General features: G+C 27.2%; 1 protein-coding gene across 1 annotated transcript in view; it reads left to right on the forward strand.

Annotated features, from left to right (window-relative positions):
* Positions 1-5,998, forward strand: part of LOC119681784 — a 53,670-nt gene that overhangs the window by 2,139 nt on the left and 45,533 nt on the right. The gene's annotated exons all lie outside the window — the stretch shown is intronic.

Below are 5,998 nucleotides of genomic sequence, written 5' to 3' on the forward strand. Positions count from 1 at the left end.
ATCCTTATGATCCATAAAAAATCCTCCTAGGTGTTTCTAGGACATCAGTGCCGGACATTCCCCAAACACTGCTCAAGCACAGTGTTACCTATTCTTCTTTACAGTATCCGCAGTCTGAGTTGGATTGAATTCCTAACTTTGATATGTGATTATTCAATCTACAGTGATCGGTTAATAATTCCGCAATAATTCTTCAGTTATTTTTTGATTGTGCTATGCAATCTTTAAAACGTTTTAAGTTGTAAGTCCCTTAAAACATTTTAGATTGTGAAATGTCATTTAAGTTTATTATAATTTTTATGTAAAAAATTCATATGGATATATTCAAAACAAAAATGTAATAAACTGATGTCCTAGAACTAGGTTGGATGCACACAACTCTTTACAGTGAAACCTTTGTGAAGTTAAAGTACTGCAACCGACAAATTAGTATTACAGTTATTACTTGTTTAAATCATGGGGCGTTCATACAATATAATTGACAACGATAAACTTACGTTCATAAATTCAATAAAAGTGCGCTTATTGTCACAAATGTCATAAATAAAGCTGAAAAAATGTTAGTAAATATTGAATAAATGATCTATAATAAAACTATTTCTAGAAAGACTATCGAACTTTTGGTAAACTCAAACTTAAATTGTTTTTTTTTTAGCTTAGAAATTAAATTAATTTATTTTTTAATTTTTATATAAACTAATCATGTTATTATGTAAGCTCGTCTTAATCCCGGTAAAACTTTAAATGGTTATATGGCATTTTAAAGTGTTGTAATAACTTTTTATAACCAACCAGACTAACCACTCATCATATCACAAAAGATGAATATTGTATATAAAACGTTTTTGATATAATAAGCTCTGACACAGTAGAAATTAATATAAAAAAGTAATTATGGTAATACTACAAAGACTCCACTAAACGTGACGCCAACAAAAAAGTAGAAAAAGGTGTCATTATGCACCTCATCATACAGCAAAGAAACAAAGTTACTACAATAATATCCACACTCTTCCAATGAATACATACAACTGTAAAAAAATCTGAACGTGACATCTTGACGAGATTATGTCTACCATTGTTTAATTTGATATCTTTTACTCAACCGTGTTTCTTCCTAAAGCATCTATTTTCTCGTACCATGCATGGTCTTTTTGTTTTCGAAGAAAAATTTCTCTTTCGATTTCTTGTTTTTATTTAACTTCTTATTTTAACATTTGTGTTTATTGTTCCTTTTTTGTTTTTTTTTTTTTCTTTTTCAAAGCGTTCTAAACATTTCGACTTTTTAGGTCAAATATGTTTGGAGCAGAACATAAGATACATGTGCCGCAACTTGCATTTAAAACTGCAACACTGAATCAACCTCGCGTACGAGTACAAACTCATTTTCTGACACAATCATGTGTCAGAAAAATGTTTTCTAATGCACATGCGCAAGTATGTGGAAGCGTGTAATTTGTCTCTACAACGTGACATCTGAGATGCACTAAATATTATGCCATAGACTGGCAAAGATGTCTCTACCGACTAATCACCATTTCAGTCGTCACTTCCTTATGACCATAGTTAATACCAATAATATGAAGCGTGAATATTGTTTATTGTTTACAACTATTTCTAGTACATATAAGTATTTGTACCGTCCGACAAAATCTGTTCTACAAAGTCGGTCTGAGAGCCAGAGTCTATCTCAGTCTTAGTAGGTTCAGTTAATGTTGCATGCTTATCAATTTGTCAGCGTCATTATGTTAACTTATGTTAAGTTAAAAAACTATATTATTTTTTTTAAATATGTAGTTCATTTTTATCTATTGTACATTGGTATAAAAGAAATGGAGTTGTTCGTTGCGGATGTGCATATGTGCAGTATTCGTGTTATTTGTAATTATTTTTCTGGTTAGAGTCGCTTTTCTTCAAAATTGTCATTTTTCCGCTTCAGTTTTAATAATGAAATATTTCTTGCTTGTCTCACATTTCAATGACATGAAGATATAAAATGTATCTTTATTATGTATGTAATATACGTGATTCGGTTATTTGTATTGTTATTAGGTGATTATTAGTAAAATTGACAATTATATGGATAATTAGTAGTCGAATGATTTCTGATAAAGACTTGTTATTATTATTCTTAAATATTGATATATTATGCGTATATTAAATGTTTTTAACGTATAACGTATAAATCAATTCATGCAAATATTTTGAAATAAATAACATTTTCTGTAGCAAATGTTTCGAAATACAATATTATATTTAGTGTTTTATTAAATAATATTTTTTCAAGAAATCAATAACAAAAATTGTATTATTTATTGAAACTACTTTTTGTAATTTTCATGTTTTTTCTTAATATACTGAACTCATATTAATAGTAAACTTCAAATTGGTTCATATAGGTATACTAAACAAAATCAACCAAACAAAAATCAAAGTGCAATTTAATAGCATCAAAAACAGATGAAATAAGCGAAAAAGCTAATCGCAACAAAAAAACAAAAAACAAAATCAATGAGACAATGACAAAACAATGGTCTATCAGATAACAGCACCAAAATCCGGCAAACAGCACTAAAAAGTACTGTTCTAGAGGAATAGAGGAACAAAATTTGCAAAACAACCCTTTGTACAAACATATATCAGTTCAGAACCCCATTATAGAAACAGTAGATAATAAATATAAAATGTGTTCAAAATATTTCATAAATATTTAAAAAAAAAATTATTAAAAAAATTTTTATTATTATATAAATTATTAAATAAATTTTTTTTTCATTCATTTTTAAGTTGAGCTTTGCACAAAATTTTTTTTGTGATATGTCAAACAATTTGAACTACTTTATGCAAAATTATACTTCAAATAAATTCAAATAATCTACCGGATCAGGATTAATGGTGAATATTGTTCTCGATGAAAGGACGAGCTGTATCTCTAATAATGTCGCAATAAACTGTTGGTCTATGTGAGTTCCTATGTCTCTTATAGTGGGGATTGTCATAAAAAAAAAATAATAATAATAATAATAATACATAGAAATAATAATATGAGCTGTATCGCCACAATAATATAAGTAGTTAAGCCAAACTTGAGATGAAAAAATATGCTCCAATTAAAAAATATTTGAAGTCTTTTGAAAATCGAGAAAGTGGATCGACTTCTTCAAAATGAAAGACTATTAACAGCTGGGTAACTTGTTGCACCATAATCAGTCTCTCTATAATCAGCGAGCAATATTTAGAGGAGACGGGCGGATAATGTTAGATGCGCCCAAACTCTGACATACTACGGTTGCAATAACCAATCAATTAAGTGGATCGAAATTTTCGTTAATTGTTAAACCCAAAAAATATTTTTGGGTCAAAAAAATATATAACATATTTTAAATAACGAATAAGTACAATTTTATAAAGTTTAGGAGATACAGTCAAACTTCCATAGCTCAAATTTCTATAACTAGAATTTTCTATAACTCAAACTAAATAGGGTGCAACAGGATTTGGAGAGCAAATTACATACAATAACAAAAAAATTCTTTAACTCTTTTCCTTGCAAAATGGTACTTCGAGTTAAGGAAGTTGGACTGTCATTCAATCAACCACATGCCAATGCATTTTTTTAAAAGATTTTTTAAAAATATGCCTTTTTTCATATTTTTAAAACATTTTTTGGAGTATAATTTGTCGCGGCATGAATAATGCAATTATGACCGAGTTTTGAATATATATAAAAAAAAATTAACAAAAAAAACTAGGTAAAAATTTAGGTGGTCTATATTTTACAGCAATCGGGGCCAATAAATATGTGAAAAGAAAATTAAAAAACATTAATATTTTAATGTCATGTTAAGTTAATAATTTTAATAATAACTATTTTTCATGATTTTTTGTTAAAAAAGTGGCTCCACCTCATATAGCCAATGCTATATTATTAAAAATTATTAAAAAACAATATTCATATGAATTTTTCGGATTTAATTAAAAATTCCACGAAATTTTATTAAATAAATTAATCACTTTAAAGTTTAAACTTTTTTTATAGTTTCAAAGTAATTTTTAAAAAAAAAATATCAAGTGAAGTAAAATCTAAAATAAAAAGTTTCAAATGAGGTTTGCAAAAATATGGCTTAATTATAAGGCAGATAAAGCATAAATTTGATTGAATGCAAAGTTTACGAGTAAATCTCATTAAAACCCTAAAAATTTCCCAATAATGTTAATGAACTTGTAAAGATTTATAATGCAGAAAAAAAACAACAAATTGTGCGAAGCCGTACATATTTAAGTAAAATACAAAAATAAAATAAAAAGTAATAAAAAATATCAAATTTCAAATCAATATATTAGTTATGTACATAATAATGGACACATGTTGAATGCAGGTACCAGCAGTATGTAATGGCATACGTCCTTGGCTATTAAAATAATCACTTAAGCCATCATCATAATGAAGTTGATGAATGGTCAAGATTAAAACAATGCAAGCAGCGGCCAGTTAAGTTAATGAAAGATTTTGCATCAAATTACAAAAATTTTCGCACAAGTTGAGAGCCGGCCAATAAACCTGGTTTTCAACGTAATAAAAATACTTACGTATGGAAAAAAATAAACGTAGATGATAATAAAAAATACAGTTAACAATAATTAATAGAGTAAACAACATGGTCTAACATACTATAGGTTTGAAGCCTTAAGGCCAAACATAAACAAGCATTACCGTTGCAAGGTCATTCAGTTTATTGGACCAAGTATGTGGTTAAAATATCATTGGGCAGTCGGGGCAGTCAGTGTATGGGTTCTGCAAAATTTAGTACTCGTAGATGTGCCACTTTTTGGTTTCATGCCCACAAACGAAACGAAACATAATAGTAAACGAATAATTATTATTGCAAAGCTTAAGGGTCACTTTGAGGTGGCTTTGGTTAGGCTTTATAATTTTTAATGTCTGTTCTTTTAACTGCGAAATGAAAAAGTAATTGTTTTTAGGTTTGTGGTGTGAAATTTGACACTGTCAAAAGTTATGCACTTTTATGTGCAAAGCTCAACTTAAAAATGAATGAAGAAAAAAAACGTTCCCACTTGCACGTTGCAGCAATAATATTTCTTTTTTTTTTTCTTAATTCAACTGCATTAAAATGCAATTCAATTGTGGTCAAAAAGTAAGTGTCTGGCAGAAATTGTACACATGTGAGATTTTTCACATTATAGTTACCAATCTTTTTAAACGCGTTTTTTTTATTTGTTTTGAGTTTCTGTTTTGTTGGTTACCTGAGGTGTGGTAATTGCTTACACTACACATATTTTGGTATTATGTTTTTATGATATTGTATAATGAAATTATCATTAGGCATATGTGGCTTTAAAGTCCACTGGCAGTTTTTTGATAGCCTTTGTTTGTTTATAAAAAAATGCATATAAAGAAGGCCTTACGAAATAAATAACCAATAAAAAAGGTGGTGCAGTTAAAGCGTAATTAATATTGTAATATTTTTTCTATTTTTCTTTTTTTGGTAATTAAAATTAGATTACTTTAGTTTCATGTAACTGTAGTTGGATGGAAAAATTATATTATAAAATAATTGGTATAGAAAAATGATAATAACAAAAGCATATTTTTTTTTTAGTAATGGGAAAATAATATTACAAAAATGCGTTATTTAGATACTTTTTTTTAACGGGCGGATACAAACAATAATTAAAAAATATCTATATAAAAATATTAATATATAAATATTGATATGCTTGATTAAACTCATTTGAAATAATTGCTTTTTTTATAACATTTTTTATATTAATAAATAAAAAAAAACAAAATAAAAATTTGAATTATTACAAGTAGCAGCTGATACTTTTAAAATGATAATAAAATTAACTAATTTCCTATGAAAAGCAGAATAAAAATAAACATTTTCGACTAAATTTGCTTTTATTTATAAAAAATGTATCTTAATTATATGCTATTAATTGTTGTTATTAAATTTAGTAATATTAAAGCGAGATT

The sequence above is a fragment of the Teleopsis dalmanni genome, chromosome 1 (assembly GCF_002237135.1).
Source record: "Teleopsis dalmanni isolate 2A chromosome 1, ASM223713v2, whole genome shotgun sequence".
Lineage (NCBI taxonomy): Eukaryota > Metazoa > Arthropoda > Insecta > Diptera > Diopsidae > Teleopsis > Teleopsis dalmanni.